Here is a 20,527-nt window from a genome sequence, read left to right as displayed (position 1 = left end):
CTGCTAGCTAATCCTTATGCAGGAGATGGAACCGAACATCCTGACATGCACTTGATATATGTGGAAGAAATTTGTGGATTATTTAAGCTTGCAGGTTTACCCGGAGATGAAGCTAAGAAGAAGGTTTTACCTTTACCTTTGAAGGGGAAATCATTGACATGGTATAGGCTATGCGATGATATTGGATCTTGGAATTGGAATCGATTGAAATTGGAGTTTCACCATAAAAATTATCCTATGCATCTAATTCATCGTGATCGGAATTACATATATAATTGTTGGCCTCGTGAAGGAGAAAGTATCGCTCTAGCTTGGGGAGGCTTAAGTCAATGTTATATTCATGCCCCCAACCATGAGCTCTCAAGAGAAATTATCATTCAGAATTTTTATGCTTGGCTTTCTCATGATGATCGATCCTTGCTCAATACTTCTTGTACTAGTTCCTTTATGAAGAAGACTATTGAATTCCGGTGGGATCTTTTAGAAAGAATTAGACGCAACTTTGAATATTGGGAACTCGACGAAGGTAAAGAGTCAGGTATTAAGTGTGATAGCCAGGCTTATTAGGGATGATAGACTACTCATATCAATAAGGAATTCCTTCTTTTCCAGGAGCCCATTCGGACAGAACTCCAAAGTTAAGCATGCTCAGCTTGGAGCAGTTTTAGGATGGGTGACCGGCCGGGAAGTTGCTCCCGGGTGCGCACGAGTGAGGAGAAAGTGCGCAGAAAAGACTAGTATTGATCTGTGAGGCCAGTCTAGATCCCGCCATGAGTAACGACCACCGGCGGGTGTGTCCGGGGCGTTACAAGTTAGTATCAGAGCCGACCCTCGCGGTGACATGGATGTTTGCAGACAGGTGCGCGGTCATGTTGTGCATGACGTTCGTGACCCGTCGTGGCACACGGCATGGCACATGTGCCGAACTGGAAGCACAAACGTATGTGCCAAGAGGGAACGTTCCTGTGGCCCGACGAGGATGTCGGTTCCTCTGAGTGGGGGTGTATGTGATAGCCTGGCTTATTAGGGATAATAGAATACTCATATCAATAAGAAATTCCTTCTTTTCCGGGGTCCCATTCGGACAGAACTCCAAAGTTAAGCATGCTCAGCTTGGAGTAGTTTCAGGATGGGTGACCAGTCGGGAAGTTTCTCCCGAGTGAGCACGAGTGAGGACAAAGTGCGCAGAAAAGACTAGTATTGATCTATGGGCGACCACCGATGGGTGTGTCTGGGGCGTTACATTAAGCTTAAGTATGATTGTGTTAAATCTTTTATGAACACCGATGCTTTTCAAAAGTTTAGCACAAAATATGGACTTGACTCTGAGATAGTAGCCTCCTTTTGTGAATCATTGGCAACTCATGTTGATCTCCCTAAGGAGAAGTGGTTCAAATATCACCCACATATTAACGAAGAAGTTAAAGAATCGGTAATAACTAAAGATGAAACTATTATCTATAATGTTGATCCAGTTGTTCCTACTGCTTATATTGAAAAACCGCCTTTCCCTGTTAGGATGAAGGAACATGCTAAAGTTTCAACTGTGGTCAATAAAAGTTATATTAGAACACCTAAACCAGCTGAACAAATTAAGGTAGAACCTAGTGTTGCTATGGTTAAGGATTTCTTGGTTGAAAATATAGATGGGCATGTTATTTACTTTTGTGATGAAGCTGCTAGAATTGCCAAACCCAATGAAAAGGATAAACATAGACCCGTTGTTGGCATGCCCGTTGTCTCAGTTAAGATAGGAGATCACTGTTATCATGGTTTATGTGATTTAGGTGATAGCGTGAGTGCTATTCATTTTACCTTATATCAAGAAATTATGAATGATATAGCACCCGCTGAGATAGAAGACATAGTTGTTACTATTAAACTTGCTAATAGAGACACCTTCACACCTCTTGGGATTGTTAGAGATGTTGAAGTCTTGTGTGGGAAAATAAAATATCCTACTGATTTTCTTGTTCTTGGTTCCCCACAAGATGACTTTTGTCCCATTATCTTTGGTAGACCTTTCCTGAACACCGTTAATGCTAAAATAGATTGGGAGAAACAAACTGTCGGTGTTAGTTTTGGTGATAAGTCTCAAGTCTCATGAATTTAATTTTTCAAGTTTAGTAGGAAGCATCATAAGAAAGAATTGCCTAGTAAGGATGAAATAATTGGTCTTACTTCTATTTCCGTACCTCCTACTGATCCACTAGAACAATATTTGCTAGACCATGAGAATGATATGCATATGCATGAAAGAAATGAAAATAGATAAGATTTTCTTTGAACAGCGTCCTCTGCTTAAAAACAATTTGCCTATTAAAACTTTGGGAGGTCCTCCTCCACCTAAAGGTGATCCTGTGTTTGAATTAAAACAATTGCCAGACACTTTGAAATATGCTTATCTGGATGAGAAGAAGATATATCCTATTATTATTAGTGTTAACCTTTCAGAACATGAAGAAGAAAGATTATTAAAGGTTCTGAAGAAGTACGGAGCTGCTATTGGGTATACTCTTGATGATTTAAAGGGCATTAGCCCCACTCTCTGTCAGCGCAAAATTAATATGGAACCTGATGCTAAACCCGTTGTTGATCACTAACGATGTTTAAATCCTAAAATGAAAGAAGTGGTAAGAACTGAAATGTTGAAGCTTCTGGAAGCAGGTATAATCTATCCTATAGCTGATAGTAGATGGGTAAGTCCTGTTCATTGTGTCCCTAAGAAGGGAGGTGTTATTGTTGTTCCTAATGATAAGAATGAACTTATTCCACAAAGAATTGTCACTGGCTATAGAATGGTAATTGATTTTAGAAATTTAAATAAAGCTACTAGAAAAGATCATTACCCTCTGCCTTTTATTGATCAAATGCTAGAAAGATTGTCAAAGCACACACATTTTTGTTTCCTTGATGGATATTCTGGTTTTTCTCAAATACCTATCTGACAACCTGATCAAAAGAAAACCACCTTTACTTGTCCTTTTGGAACTTATGCTTATAGACGTATGCCTTTTGGTTTATGTAATGCACCTTCTACCTTTCAGAGATGTATGACCGCTATATTCTTTGATTTTTGTGAAAATATTGTTGAGGTTTTCATGGAGGATTTTTTCCGTTTACAAAACTTCTTTTTATGATTGCTTAAGCAACTTGATCGAGTTTTACAGAGATGTGAGCAAACTAATCTTGTCTTGAATTGGGAGAAGTGCCACTTTATGGTTAATGAAGGTATTATCTTCGGACATAAATTTCTGAACGGGGTATTGAGGTGGATAAAGCTAAAGTTGATGCAATTGAGAAAATGCCATGTCCTAAAGATATCAAAGGTATTCGTAATTTCCTTGGTCATGCTGGTTTCTATAGGAGGTTTATTAAAGACTTCTCTAAAATTTCTAGGACTCTTACAAATCTTTTACAAAAGGATGTTCCATTTGTTTTTGATGATGATTGTGTGGAAGCCTTTGAAACACTTAAGAAAGCCTTGATTTCAGCACCTATTGTTCAACCACCTGATTGGAACTTACCTTTTGAAATTATCTGTGATGCTAGTGATTATGCTGTTGGTGTTGTTCTAGGACAAAGAGTTGATAAGAAATTAAATGTTATTCATTATGCTAGTAAAACTCTAGACAGTGCTCAACGAAATTATGCTACTACTGAAAAGAATTCTTAGTAGTGGTGTTTGCCTCTGATAAATTCTTAGCAGTGGCAGAAGAGTAACTACAATGACCCAAGGTCACGAGCCAGTAGTGTCGCTGGAGTGGTGCTGCCGCTGGGGTTGTGGTACGTCCATTTTGCATCATGCTTTTATGTTGATATTTATTGCATTATGGATTGTTATCTTAGTTTATGATAGTATTCTTATGCCTTTTCTCTCGTATTTTACAAGATTTATATGAAGAGGGAGAATGCCGGCAGCTGGAATTCTGGACCGGAAAGGAGCAAATCCAAGATACCTATTCTGCACAACTCCAAATGTCCTAAAACTTTACAGAGAATTGCTTTGGAATATATATAAAAATATTAGGCGAAGAAAGAACAGAAGGGGACCCACCAGGTGGCCACAAGCCTGCGGGCGTGCCCTACCCTCAGGGCGCGCCTCCTGAGCTTGTGGGGCCCCTGGCCAGCCCCCAGTGTCCATCTTCTGCTATATTAACGGTTGTGACCTAGAAAAAATCATAAGAAGGCTTTCAGGACGAAGCGCCGCCGTCTCTAGGCGGAACCTGGGCAGAATCAATCTAGGGCTCCAACGAAGCAATTCTGCCGGAGAAACTTCCCTCCGGGAGGGGGAAATCAAAGCCATCGTCATCATCAATGATCCTCTCATCGTGGGAGGACCAATCTTCATGAACATCTTCACCAGCACCATCTCCTCTCAAACCCTAGTTCATCTCTTGTATTCAATCTTTGTCTCAAAACCTCAGATTGGTACCTATGGGTTGCTAGTAGTATTGATTACTCCTTGTAGTTGATGCTAGTTGGTTTATTTGGTGGAAGATCATATGTTCAGATCCTTAATGATATCCAATACCCCTCTGATCTTGAACGTGAAGATGCTTTGTGAGTAGTTACGTTTGTTCCCGAGGACATGGGAGAAGTCTTGTTATAAGTAATGATGTGAATTTGGTATTCGTTCAATATTTTCATGAGATGTATGTTCTCTTTCCTCTAGTGGTGTTATGTGAATATCGATTACATGACACTTCACTATGATTTGGGCCTAGGGGAAGGCACTGAGAAGTAGCAAGTAGATGATGGGTTGCTAGAGTGACAGAAGCTTAAACCCTAGTTTATGCGTTGCTTCGTAAGGGGCTATTTTGGATCCACATGTTTAATGCTATGGTTGGATTTATCTTAATTGTTCTTTTGTAGTTGCGGATGCTTGAGAGAGGTGTTAATCATAAGTGGGAGGCTTGTCCAATTAAGGACAGCACCCAAGCACCGGTCCACCCACATATCAAATTATCAAACTAGCAGACGCGAATCATATGAGCATGATGAAAACTAACTTGACGACAATTCCCATGTGTCCTCGGGAGCGCTTTGCTTTATATAAGAGCTCGTCCAGGCTTGTCCTTTGCTATAAAAAGGATTGGGCCACCTTGCTGCACCTTTGTTACACTTGTTACTTGTTACGAATTATCTTATTGCCAAACTATCAGTTACCGATAATTTCAGTGCCTGCAGAAAATACCTTGCTGAAAACTGCTTGTCATTTCCTTCTGCTCCTTGTTGGGTTCGACACTCTTACTTATTGAAAGGACTATGATTGATCCCCTATACTTGTGGGTCATCAGGTTGCAGTACCACTATACTGTAGTGGCAGGGGGATGTGGTAGTACGGTAGCAGCAGTACTGCCACCCAGAATGAACGGTACTACCGCTAACAGCCGGTACTGCCGCTCCCTACTACCGCCGAGAAGAACAAGGGACCGCTGAAGAGCAGAGTCGCGGGCGGTAGTGAGAGCAGAAGTAGGCGCGGTATTGCCGCTCCTACTATCGCTCCCACTTTCGCCCGCTCTAATGGGTCAAAGGGGGTTCCACGGAAGTGAGCCAGAGGGACTACCGCTGGACTACCATGCAACCCGACACAAAGAATCGAGACCCAAGTAGATGGCGGTAGTACGCGCGGTACTAGCAGCGGTACTACCGCTAACAAGCGGTACTACCCCTGCCACTAGCGTACTACCACTGGCAACACTCCAACGGCCCTTCAGCAAAACAGAGGGAAAACTCCATCGAAGCGGAAAGACAATGAGGGTACAAAATAGAACGTGTATGTGATGATTTCACCCAAACCTTTCCGAAGCGGACCCCCTCTTGATAGTACGGTTTTCCTACGACTCAAGTCCACTGAAAAAGAAACGTAGGAAACAAAATCCGTCTCCACTCTAAACTCCGAGGGGCTCGAATCGTATTGTGCCATATGATCAAATATCTGAAATGCTCAATGCACACGATTAGTCCACAAAAGCATTATCATCAATCACTAAAACCACTAAGGGAGAAATATGCCCTAACACTCATCTTTAGTGAACACCTACATTTGTAATTGAGAAGAACTCTCATTAGTACTCTTTTGGACAATTTCTATTTCCAAAACAAATTTTCAGTATTTCTATCTAATATGATAGTCACTTTGATTTGTATTAGTTACAGTAATGGTAGACCTTTCCACTACAATATAGACTACATTTCGTAGTTTCACTATTTGCTGCTCGATGAATTTTCCTTTGATATTTCTACAACACTACGAAATTTACGTAGCAACGCGCGGGGTATCATCTAGTTCCTTCAGCAAGGCAATTGTCAGGCACAACCAATGAAGGTCAGACCTTAGGTTTTCACTCTGAAAGTCACAATCGGCATCCGAGGAATACCACCAAAAATTAAATCCACCAGTGTTGCCACCCCCACTTATCACTACTGCTCCTTAGAGTTATATGACACCTGGTTGACTCCATCGCCACCAAGTCCTGCCCGTCTAACTGATCCTCCGATCCCGGCCATCATGACCTTCTCCACCGTTGTCTCCACCATGGAAATCGAGAAGCCGACATGTCCCAAGGTGTCATCAACCAACAGAGCTTCGCGCCACGCCCTCAAAACCTCTTCGGCTGATATGGACATGCACGACCGACATCTAACCGATCCAGGTATCATGAGCAAGATCTCTGACGGTCGTTCCAGAACACGTTGATACGTCTCCAATGTATCTATAATTTTTTATTGTTCCATGCTATATTATATTGAGATAATTAGATTTATGCCCCTAGTTGTGTCCCACTACTTTGTTTTACCCCTAATTTCCAAAAGTCACCGGTTTTGTCCAAGTCACTTTGCTCCTCTTATGCTTTTGCCCTTTGACCGTTTGATCGTCAGTTTGAAAACTTCATAACTAATTCATACTAAATCAGAAAAATGCAAATAAGATACAAAAATGTTCAGAAAAACATCACCTATATGTCAGTGTCATTTGCATTCATGAAAAAAGTGTTGGAAAGTGCACATCCGAGTTTTAGCTCTTTTGATACCACCATGAATAGTAAATCCAAAAAAATTCAAAAAAACATATGGTGGCAAAGAACGACAAATGTTCTAAGTGCTTGCCAAGTTTCATCAGGGAACGACATTCGTGGAAGTCGTGGCAAAAAAATAATCTATTTTGGAGTGCTGATTGTTTTTTTTACCGGGGCTCCCACGAATGTCATTCCCTAATGAAACTTGGCAAGCACTTAAAACATTTGTCATTCTTTGCCACCAATTTTTTTTATTTTTTGAATTTTTTTAGATTTTACTATTTATGGTGGTAGCATAAGACCTAAAACTCAGATGGGTACTTTCAAACACTTTTTTCATGAATGCAAATGACACTGACATATAGGTGATGTTTTTCCGAACATTTTGGTATCTTATTTGCATTTTTCTGATTTAGTATGAATTAGTTATGAAGCTTTCAAACTGATGGTCAAACGGTCAAAGGGCAAAGGCATAAGAGGAGCGAAGTGACTTGGACAGAAGCGGTGACTTTTGGAAATTAGGGGTAAAACAGCCGAGTGGGACACAACTAGGGGCATAAATCTAATTATCCCTATTATATTCTGTTTTGGACATTATTGGGCTTTTTTATATTATTTTTGGGACTAACCTATTAACCGGAGGCCCAGCCCAGAATTGCTGTTTTTTGCCTATTTCAGAGTTTCGCAGAAAAAGAATATCAAACGGAGTCCAAACGGAATGAAACCTTCGGGAATGTGATTTTCGGAACGAACGTGATCCAGAGGACTTGGACCCTACGTCAAGACATCAACCAGGAGGGCACGAGGTAGGGGCGTGCCTACCCTCCTGGGCGCGCCCTCCACCCTCGTGGGCCCCCTGTTGCTCCACCGACGTACTCCTTCCTCCTATATATACCTACGTACCCCCAAACTACCAGATACGGAGCCAAAAACCTAATTCCACCGCCGCAACCTTCTGTACCCGTGAGATCCAATCTTGGGGCCTGTTGTGGAGCTCCGCCAGAGGGGGCATCGATCACGGAGGGCTTCTACATGAACACCATAGCCTCTCCGATGATGTGTGAGTAGTTTACCTTAGACCTTCGGGTCCATAGTTATTAGCTAGATGGCTTCTTCTCTCTTTTTGGATCTCAATACAATGTTCTCCCCCTCTCTCGTGGAGATCTATTCGATGTAATATTCTTTTGCGGTGTGTTTGTTGAGACCGATGAATTGTGGGTTTATGATCAAGTTTATCTATGAACAATATTTGAATCTTCTCTGAATTCTTTTATGTATGATTGGTTATCTTTGCAAGTCTTTTCGAATTATCAGTTTGGTTTGGCCTACTAGATTGATCTTTCTTGCAATGGGAGAAGTGCTTAGCTTTGGGTTCAATCTTGCGGTGTCCTTTCCCAGTGACAGTAGGGGCAGCAAGGCACGTATTGTATTGTTGCCATCGAGGATAACAAGATGGGGTTTATATCATATTGCATGAGTTTATCCCTCTACATCATGTCATCTTGCTTAAAGCGTTACTCTGTTCTTATGAACTTAATACTCTAGATGCATGCTGGATAGCGGTCGATGTGTGGAGTAATAGTAGTAGATGCAGGCAGGAGTCGGTCTACTTGTTTCGGATGTGATGCCTATATACATGATCATACCTAGATATTCTCATAACTATGCTCAATTCTGTCAATTGCTCAACAGTAATTTGTTCACCCACCGTAAATACTTATGCTCTTGAGAGAAGCCACTAGTGAAACCTATGGCCCCCCGGTCTATTTTCCATCATATTTAATCTCCCGACAACAAGCTATTTCTGGCGCCGTTTTTATTTTGTTTTCTTTACTTTGCATCTTTATCATAAAAATATCAAAAATATTATCTTATCATATCTATCAGATCTCACTCTCGTAAGTGACCGTGTAGGGATTGACAACCCCTTATCGCGTTGGCTGCGAGAATTTATTTTTTTGTGTAGGTGCGAGGGACTCGTGCGTGGCCTCCTACTGGATTGATACCTTGGTTCTCAAAAACTGAGGGAAATACTTACGCTACTTTGCTGCATCACCCTTTCCTCTTCAAGGGAAAACCAACGCAGTGCTCAAGAGGTAGCAAGAAGGATTTCTGGCGCCGTTGCCGGGGAGTCTACGCAAAAGTCAACATACCAAGTACCCATCACAAACCCTTATCTCCCGCATTACATTATTTGCCATTTGCCTCTCGTTTTCCTCTCCCCCACTTCACCCTTGCCGTTTTATTCGCCCTTCTTCCGTTCGTCCTTTTGTTTGCTCGTGTTGCCATGTGCCTTCTATATGCTTGCATCTTCGCTTGCTGCAAATCTATTGATATGGATCCACTTAAAGTGTTCTACTTGGATCATCTTCGATCCTTATGCGCTCGTGCTGAAACCCCAACTAGCCTAGTTGATGGGAAATCTTTAGATGAGCATGCTCATTTTGTGCGTCACCGTTTGTCTGAAAAAGGGAAACTCTTATGGAATCAAATAAAAAAATTGCTATGCTATGCTTGGAATCTTTTTGAAATGTGTGATTTTACTTGTTGCTCTAACAACCCTAAAAAACACCTTCCCTACCTATGTGAGTTCAATGATAATGAAATCTTATCTTCTTATGCAAAGGGTGTTTATAGTTACTATGATATCGAACAAATTGAAGAATTTGTCATTTTTAAGGGTGCTCATGAAGTTGCTTCTTTGATTGAAAAGTATGATTTTACTCTCAACAAATCTGAAAATTCCGTCATACTTAAATATTGCAATGAAAACTTTGCTCATAATGTCTATGTCCAAGAATTTATTGAAAGAATGACCGTTGCTTTGGAAGAAAATAATTATATGCATGAATCTATAGATAATGATGATTCTGATGATTTGGTTGTATCCCTTAATGAACATGATGCTTGCTATTCTTGTGGCCATGATGCCAATATCTATGAAGACGAATTTGCTATAGTTCCTTATGTTAAAAATGAGATCGTTGCTATTGCACCCATGATTGATAGTTACTTCGATGAAAAGCATGATTGCAATGATTTTACTATAAATTCTCTTGGTGTCAATTTTGCTAATAATATGCAAAACCCTAAGCTTGGGGATGCTAGTTTTGCTATGTCCACTATTTGTTGCAATGTCATGATTGGGGTGATTTTTCTTATGATCTTGAAAATTTATTTAATCCCCATGATGAATATGAGATTGATAATATTGTTTGCAATAATATTGAAAGTGGGTTTGGAAGAGTGTCAACTTTAGATCCCCACATATTTGGAGAATATTCTATCTTATGAAATTTTTGATAAAAGTGGGTTTGGAGAGGTCATGACTTTAGTTAATGATAATCCCACTATTTTGGAAGAGGGTCAACTTCGCATGCATGTGGATCGTGTTGAGAATATTTTATGTGATAGCTATTTTGTTGAATTTTCTTATGATCCCACATGTAATTATTATGAGAGAGGAAAATATGGTTGTAGAAATTTTCATGTTGCTAAATTACCTCTCGTTATGTTGAGATTGCTATTATTTCTTTCCTCTTCCTTGCATATGCTAGTTTTTGCTTGCTATGATAATTTGTTTGCCTATAAGATGCCTATGCATAGGAAGTATGTTAGACACAGATGTGTTTTTCACATGCTATATGATGCTCTCTTTGTGTTTCAATTGCTATGTTTGATGTGAGCATCATTAAAATTATCAATGCCTAGCTAGGGGCGTTAAACGATGGCGCTTGTTGGGAGGCAACCCAATTTTATTTTCAGTTTTTTTTTTGCTTTTTGCTTCTGTTTAGGAATAAATATTTGATCTAGCCTCTGTTTAGTTGTTTTTTTATGTTTTAATTAGTGTTTGTGCCAAGTTAAACCTATAGGATCTTCTTGGATGATAGTTATTTGATCTTGCTGAAAATTGCAGAAACTTTCTGTTCACGAAAATAATTGTTAAAACTCACCAGAACGTGATAAAATATTGATTCCAATTGCTGCTGATCAATAAACAAATTTTCTAGGTCGTCCTATTTAGTAGATTTTTTGGAGTTCCAGAAGTTTGCGTTAGTTACAGATTACTACAGACTGTTCTGTTCTTGACAGATTCTGTTTTTCGTGTGTTGTTTGCTTATTTTGATGAATCTATGGCTAGTAAAATAGTTTATAAACCATGGAGAAGTTGGAATACAGTAGGTTTAACACCAATATAAATAAAGAATGAGTTCATTACAGTACCTTGAAGTGGTCTTTTGTTTTCTTTCGCTAACGGAGCTCACGAGATTTTCTGTTAAGTTTTGTGTTGTGAAGTTTTCAAGTTTTGGGTAAAAGATTTGATGGATTATGGAACAAGGAGTGGCAAGAGCCTAAGCTTGGGGATGCCCATGGCACCCCCAAGATAATCTAAGGACACCTAAAAGCCAAAGCTTGGGGATGCCCCGGAAGGCATCCCCTCTTTCGTCTACTTCCATCGGTAACTTTACTTGGAGCTATATTTTTATTCACCACATGATATGTGTTTTGCTTGGAGCGTCTTGTATTATTTGAGTCTTTATTTTTTAGTTTACCACAATCATCCTTGCTGTACACACCGTTTGAGAGAGACACACATGATTCGGAATTTATTAGAATACTCTATGTGCTTCACTTATATCTTTTGAGTTATATAGTTTTTTTTGCTCTAGTACTTCACTTATATCTTTTAGAGCACGGTGGTGATTTTGTTTTATAGAAACTATTGTTCTCTCATGCTTCACTTAGATTATTTTGAGAGTCCTACAAAACAGCATGGTAATTTGCTTTAATTATAATAGGCATTCAAGATTAGTAAAAAAATTCTTATGAGTGTGTTGAATACTATGAGAAGTTAGATGCTTGATAATTCTTTTGAGATATGGAGATGATGATATTAGAGTCATGCTAGTTGAGTAGTTGTGAATTTGAGAAATACTTGTGTTAAAGTTTGTGATTCCCGTAGCATGCACGTATGGTGAACCGTTATGTGATGAAGTCAGAGCATGATTTATTTATTGATTGTCTTCCTTATGAGTGGCGGTCGGGGACGAGCGATGGTCTTTTCCTACCAATCTATCCCCCTAGGAGCATGTGCGTAATACTTTGCTTTGATAACTTGTAGATTTTTGCAATAAGTATATGAGTTCTTTATGACTAATGTTGAGTCCATGGATTATACGCACTTTTCCTCCTTCCACCGTTGCTAGCCTCTCTAATACCGTGCACTTTTCGCCGGTATCATACACCCACCATATACCTTCCTCAAAACAGCCACCATACCTACCTATCATGGCATTTCCATAGCCATTCCGAGATATATTGCCATGCAACTTACCACCGTTCCGTTTACTATGACACACTCCATCATTGTCATATTGCTTTGCATGATCATGTAGTTGACATCGTATTTGTGGCAAAGCCACCATTCATAATTCTTTCATACATGTCACTCTTGATTCATTGCATATCCCGGTACACCGCCGGAGGCATTCACATAGAGTCATGTTTTGTTCCAAGTATTGAGTTGTAATTGTTGAGTTGTAAGAAAATAAAAGTGTGATGATCATCATTTTTAGAGCATTGTCCCAAGTGAGGAAAGGATGATGGAGACTATGATTCCTCCACAAGTCGGGATGAGACTTCGGACGAAAAAAAAAGAGGCCATAAAAAAAGGCCCAAAAAATGAGAGAAAAAGAGAGAAGGGACAATGTTACTATCCTTTTACCACACTTGTGCTTCAAAGTATCACCATGATCTTCATGATAGAAAGTCTCTTATGATATCACTTTCATATACTAGTGGGAAATTTTTCGTTATAGAACTTGGCTTGTATATTCCAATGATGGGCTTCTTCAAAATGCCCTAGGTCTTCGTGAGCAAGCGAGTTGGATGCACACCCACTTAGTTCCTTTTGTTGAGCTTTCATATACTTATAGCTCTAGTGCATCCGTTACATGGCAATCCCTACTCACTCACATTGATATCTATTGATGGGCATCTCCATAGCCCGTTGATACGCCTAGTTGATGTGAGACTATCTTCTCCCTTTTTTGTCTTCTCCACAACCACCATTCTATTCCACATATAGTGCTATGTCCATGGCTCACGCTCATGTATTGCGTGAAGATTGAAAAAGTTTGAGAACACTAAAAGTATGAAACAATTGCTTGGCTTGTCATCGGGGTTGTGCATGATTTAAATATTTTGTGTGGTGAAGATAGAGCATAGCCAGACTATATGATTTTGTAGGGATAACTTTCTTTGGCCATGTTATTTTGAGAAGACATGATTGCTTAGTTAGTATGCTTGAAGTATTATTATTTTTATGTCAATATTAAACTTTTGTCTTGAATCTTTCGGATCTGAATATTCATACCACAATTAAGAAGAATTACATTGAAATTATGCCAAGTAGCATTCCACATCAAAAATTCTGTTTTTATCATTTACCTACTCGAGGACGAGCAGGAATTAAGCTTGGGGATGCTTGATACGTCTCCAACGTATCTATAATTTTTGATTGTTCCATGCTATATTATATTCTGTTTTGGACATTATTGGGCTTTATTATACACTTCTATATTATTTTTGGGACTAACCTATTAACCGGAGGCCCAGCCCAGAATTGATGTTTTTTGCCTATTTCAGAGTTTCGCAGAAAAAGAATATCAAACGGAGTCCAAACGGAATGAAACCCTTGGGAACGTGATTTTCGGAACGAACGTGATCCAGAGGACTTGGACCCCTACGTCAAGACATCAACCAGGAGGGCATGAGGTAGGGGGGTGCGCCTACCCCCCTGGGCGCGCCCTCCACCCTCGTGGGCCCCCTGTTGCTCCACCGACGTACTCCTTCCTCCTATATATACCTACGTACCCCCAAACTACCAGATACGGAGCCAAAAACCTAATTCCACCGCCGCAACCTTCTGTACCCGTGACATCCCATCTTGGGGCCTGTTCCGGAGCTCTGCCGGAGGGGGCATCGATCACAGAGGGCTTTTACATCAACACCATAGCCTCTCCGATGATGTGTGAGTAGTTTACCTCAGACCTTCGGGTCCATAGTTATTAGCTAGATGGCTTCTTCTCTCTTTTTGGATCTCAATACAATGTTCTCCCCCTCTCTCGTGGAGATCTATTCGATGTAATCTTCTTTTGCGGTGTGTTTGTTGAGACCGATGAATTGTGGGTTTATGATCAAGTTTATCTATGAACAATATTTGAATCTTCTCTAAATTCTTTTATGTATGATTGGTTATCTTTGCAAGTCTCTTCGAATTATCAGTTTGGTTTGGCCTACTAGATTGATCTTTCTTGCAATGGGAGAAGTGCTTAGCTTTGGGTTCAATCTTGCGGTGTCCTTTCCCAGTGACAGTAGGGGCAGCAAGGCACGTATTGTATTGTTGCCATCGAGGATAACAAGATGGGGTTTATATCATATTGCATGAGTTTATCCCTCTACATCATGTCATCTTGCTTAAAGCGTTACTCTGTTCTTATGAACTTAATACTCTAGATGCATGCTGGATAGCGGTCGATGTGTGGAGTAATAGTAGTAGATGCAGGCAGGAGTTGGTCTACTTGTTTCGGACGTGATGCCTATATACATGATCATACCTAGATATTCTCATAACTATGCTCAATTCTGTCAATTGCTCAACAGTAATTTGTTCACCCACCGTAAATACTTATGCTCTTGAGAGAAGCCACTAGTGAAACCTATGGCCCCCGGGTCTATTTTCCATCATATTTAATCTCCCGACAACAAGCTATTTCTGGCGCCGTTTTTATTTTGTTTTCTTTACTTTGCATCTTTATCATAAAAATATCAAAAATATTATCTTATCATATCTATCAGATCTCACTCTCGTAAGTGACCGTGTAGGGATTGACAACCCCTTATCGCGTTGGTTGCGAGGATTTATTTGTTTGTGTAGGTGCGAGGGACTCGTGCGTGGCCTCCTACTGGATTGATACCTTGGTTCTCAAAAACTGAGGGAAATAATTACGCTACTTTGCTGCATCACCCTTTCCTCTTCAAGGGAAAACCAACGCAGTGCTCAAGAGGTAGCACACGTTGATGGCCAGATCAGGGAGGACCGATCATGGAGGCTATTGCCGTGATGCGAGAAGAGCATGAGGACCGCCACCTTAATCATCACGGCAGCAGGCCCCCACGCTTCCCCGATCCAGCCTGCCACTGCCACGCTAGGTGCCGGCACCACCATGGTGCCTAGCAGTCGGCACCGTCAGGCACCATCGCGCCAGCCTGCAGGCACGTCCTAGAGTCGTCGATCCGCCCAAGCCCATGTGGGCTGCGTAAGATCGGCGCTCATGTCCGCAGCAACAGGGGCGCCCCCGCCGCGGAGCAGCCACGCAGCCGGATCATTGCCAGATCACGATCCACCATCGTCCGAGATTTATGGCACCACCATGCATAGGATGAGGCTGTTGTCTCGCCCCACCTGGCCCACGACCACCGTGTGCCAGATCCACCAACAACGAGATTGGTCGGCACCCAATAACAGTGGCCATCCTCCTGCCACTGCACAAGAGGCTTGCTGTGGATGGGCGCGAGCAACGGTCGATCCAGTTTTTTCGGTCGCCGGCCAAGGGAGCGCCAGATCTGGGTGGAGAACCCACCAGCGCATTGATACATCCATTTTGCATCATACTTTTATATAGATATTTATTGCATTATGGGCTATTATTACACATTATGGTATAATACTTATGCCTTTTCTCTCTTATTTTACAAGGTTTACATGAAAAGGGAGAATGCCGGCAGCTGGAATTCTGGACCAGAAAGGAGAAATCTGAGAGACCTATTCTGCACAACTCACAAAGTCCTGAAAATTTATGGAGAATTATTTTGGAATATATAAAAAATATTGGGCGAAGAAAATACCACAGGGGACCCACCAGGAGGCCACAAGCCAGGGGGCACACCCTACCCCCCTAGGCGCGCCCCTAGGGCTTGTGGGCCCCCTGTCAGGTCTCAGGTGCCCATTTTCTACTATATGGATGGTTTTGACCTGGAAAAAATCATAAGGAAGCTTTCGGGATGAAGCGCCGCCGTCTCGAGGCGGAACTTGGGCATAAGCAATCTAGGGCCCCGGCGGAGCTGTTCTGCCAGGGAAACTTCCCTCCCGGAGGGGGAAATCGAAGCCATCATCATCACCAACGATCCTCTCATCGAGAGGGGGTCAATCTCCATCAACATCTTCACCAACACCATCTCCTCTCAAACCCTAGTTCATCTCTTGTATCAGATATTTATCTCAAAACCTCAGATTGGTACTTGTGGGTTGCTAGTAGTGTTGATTACTCCTTGTAGTTGATGCTAGTTGGTTTATTCGATGGAAGATCATATTTTCAGATCCTTAATGATATTTATTACTCCTCTGATTATGAACATGAATATGCTTTGTGAGTAGTTGTGTTTGTTCCCGGGACATGGGAGAAGTCTTGTTATAAGTAATCATGTGAATTTAGTATTCGTTTGATATTTTGATAAGATGTATGTTGTCTTTCCTCTAGTGGCGTTATGTGAACATCGACTACATGACACTTCACCATGATTTGGGCCTAGGGGAAGGCATTGGGAAGTAATAAGTAGATGATGGGTTGCTAGAGTGACAGAAGCTTAAACCCTAGTTTATGCGTTGCTTCCTAAGGTGCTTATTTAGATCCATATGTTTCATGCTATGGTTAGATTTATCTTGATTTTTCTTTCATAGTTGCGGATGCTTGCAAGAGTGGTTAATCATAAGTGGGAGGCTTGTCCAAGTAAGGACAACACCCAAGCACCGGTCCACCCACATATCAAATTATCAAAGTAACGAACGCGAATCATATGAGCAAGATGAAAACTAGATTGACGATAATTCCCATGTGTCCTCGGGAGCACTTTGCTTTATATAAGAGTTTGTCCAGGCTTGTCCATTGCTACAAAAAGGATTGGGCCACCTTTCTGCACTTTAGTTACACTTGTTACTTGTTACCCATTACGAATTATCTTATCACAAAACTATCTGTTACCGATAATTTCAGTGCTTGCAGAGAATACCTTGCTGAAAACCGCTTGTCATTTCCTTCTGCTCCTCGTTGGGTTCGACACTCTTACTTATCGAAAGTACTATGATAGATCCCCTATACTTGTGGGTCATCAAGACTCTTTTCTGGCGCCGTTGCCGGGGAGTCAAGCGCCTTTGGTAAGGAAAAATTTATATAGTCTGCTGAAATTTACTGTCACTTGTTGCTATGAAAAATAATCCTTTGAGGGGCTTGTTCGAGGTATCTTCACCTCGACCAGTAGAGCAATAAGTTGCTCCTCAACCTACTGAACCTACTGAAAATATTTATTATGAAATTTCTTCGGGTATGATAGAGAAACTGCTAGCTAATCCTTATGCAGGAGATGGAACATTACATCTTGGTATGCATCTAATCTATGTGGATGAAGTTTGTGGATTATTTAAGCTTGCAGGTTTGCCCGAGGACAAAGTCAAGAAGAAGGTCTTCCCTTTATGTTTGAAGGAGAAGGCGTTGACATGGTATAGGCTATGCGATGATATTGGGACTTGGAATTACAACCAATTGAAATTGGAATTTCATCAGAAGTTTTATCCTATGCATCTTGTTAATCGTGATCGGAATTATATTTATAATTTTTGGCCTCATGAAGGAGAAAGTATTCTCTATCTTGGGGGAGGCTTAAATCAATGTTATATTCATGCCCCAATCATGAGCTCTCAAGAGAAATTATTATTTAGAACTTCTATGCTCGGCTTTCTCGTAATGATCAATCCATGCTCGATACTTCTTGTACTAGTTCTTTTATGAAGAAGGCTATTGAATTCAAATGGTATTTATTGGAAAGAATTAAACGCAACTCTAAAGATTGGGACCTCGATGAAGGTAAGGAGTCAGGTATAAATCTCAAGTTTTATTATGTTAAATCTTTTATGGATACCGATGCTTTTCTTGAATTTTGCACTAACTATGGACTTGACTCTAAGATATTAGCTTCTTTCTGTGAATCATTTGCTACTCATGTTGATCTCCCTAAGGAGTAGTGGTTTAAATATCATCCTCCCATTGAACTCAAAGTAGTAGAACCTATTATAGCTGAAGAAGAAACTATTACTTATAATGTTGATCCTATTGTTCATACTGCTTATATTGAGAAAGCACCTTTCTCTTTTAGAATAAAGGAACATACTAAAGCTTCAACTGTGGTTCGTAAGAGTTATACTAGAACACCTACACCCCCTGAACAAATTAAAGTTGAACCTATTATTGCTATGGTTAAAGATCTCTTGGTCGATAATATGGATGGGCATGTTATTTATTTCTGTGATGAAGCTGCTAGAATTGGCAAACCTGATGATAAAGATAAACATAGACTTGTTGTTGGCATGCCTATTGTTTCTGTTAAAATGGGAGATCATTATTATCATGGCTTATGTGATTTGGGTGCTAGTGTGAGTGCTATTCCCTTTACTTTAGAAATTATGAATGATATTGCACCTGCTGAAATAGAAGATATTGATGTTACTATTAAGCTTGCTAATAGAGATATTATATCACCAATTGGGATTGTTAGTGATGTTGAAGTCTTGTGTGGGAAAATAAAATACCCTACTGATTTTATAGTTCTTGGTTCCCCACAAGATGATTTTTGTCCCATTATATTTGGTAGACCTTTCTTGAACACCGTTAATGCCAAAATAGATCGTGAGAAAGAAACTGTTACTGTAAGTTTTGGGGATGTGTCTCATGAGTTTAATTTCTCCAAATATCGTAGACAACCCCATGATAAAGAATTTCCTAGTAAAAATGAAATTATTGGTCTTGCTTCTATTGTGATGCCTCCTACTAATCCTTTAGAACAATATTTGCTAGACCATGAAAATGATATGTTTATGAATGAAAGAAGGGAACTAGATGAGATTTTGTTTAAACAGATGCCTTTTTTGAAACACAATTTGCCTGTTGAAACTCTTGGAGATCCTCTACCCCCCCCCCCAGAGTGATCCTGTCTTCGATATTAAAAAATTACCTCATACACTGAAATATGTTTATCTTGATGAAAAGAAGATATATCCTATTATTATTATTGCTAACCTTTCAGAGCATGAAGAAAAGAAATTATTGAAAACTCTGAAGAAGCACCATGCCGCTATTGGATATACTCTTGATGATCTTAAGGGCATTAGTCCCACTCTATGTCAGCACAAAATTAATATGGAGCCTGATGATAAACCAGTTGTTGACCACCAAAGGCGATTAAATCCTAAGATGAAGGAAGTGATAAGAAATGAAATACTAAAGCTTCTGGAAGCAGGTATAACTTATCCTATTGCTGATAGTAGATGGGTAAGTCATGTTCATTGTGTCCCTAAGAGGGAGGTATTACTGTTGTTCCTAATGATAAGAATGAATTAATTCCACAAAGAATTGTCACGGGTTATAGAATGGTAATTGATGTTATAAAATTATACAAAGCTACTAGGAAAGATCATTATCCTCTACCTTTTATTGATCAAATGCTAGAAAGACTATCTAAACATACACACTTTTGCTTTCTAGATGGTTATTTTGGTTTGTCTCAAATACCTGTGTCACAAGAGGATCAAGAAAAGCTACTTTTACTTGCCCTCTCGGTACCTTTGCTTATAGATGTATGCCTTTTGGTTTATGCAATGCACCTGCTACCTTTCAAAGAAGTATGACTGCTATATTCTCTGACTTTTGTGAAAAGATTGTTGAGGTTTTCATGGATGACTTCTCCGTTTACGAAACTTCTTTTGATTATTGCTCAAGGTTGGAAAAGCGGTAGGCGTAAGCGAGGCGGTTGGCCTTCGCCTAGTGCCTAAGCGGTGCTTAAGCACCCTAGGCGCAGCCTAGGCGATTATATAATTTTTAGTATTAGGGTGTATATGTGGTTATTATATTTGTATTTTATTAATTTAGGGCATATAGGTATGTTAACGACCAGCTACTACGATTGGAATATGGCCCTTTTGGCATATCAGTGCTATATGGCATGATTTCTCGCTTGGATAGACAATTTTTTACTTGCTCTGCCTAGACTTCTGCTTATGCCCTAGGCGAGGCGTTGGGCCATTGCCTAGTGCCTAGGCATGCCTAAGCGCCTCCTAGGCATTGCCTTTTCCAACAGAGTATATTGCTTAAGCAACCTTGATCGAGTTTTGTAGAGATGTGAAGAAACTAATCTTGTCTTGAATTGGGAGAAGTGCCACTTTATGGTTAATGAAGGTATTGTCTTGGGGCATAAAATTTCTGAAAGACGTATTGAAGTTGATAAAGCTAAAGTAGATGATATTGAAAATATGTTGTGTCCTAAAGACATCAAAGGTATATGAAGTTTCCTTGGTCATGCTGGTTTCTATAGGAGGTTTATTAAAGACTTCTCTAAAATTTCTAGTCCTCTCACTAATCTCTTGCAAAAAGATGTTCCATTTGTTTTTTATGATG

Source organism: Triticum aestivum, chromosome 7D (genome assembly GCF_018294505.1).
Source record: "Triticum aestivum cultivar Chinese Spring chromosome 7D, IWGSC CS RefSeq v2.1, whole genome shotgun sequence".
In the NCBI taxonomy this organism is placed as follows: domain Eukaryota; kingdom Viridiplantae; phylum Streptophyta; class Magnoliopsida; order Poales; family Poaceae; genus Triticum; species Triticum aestivum.
The sequence above is the reverse complement of the archived record's forward strand: the minus strand, read 5'-3'. Positions refer to the sequence as shown.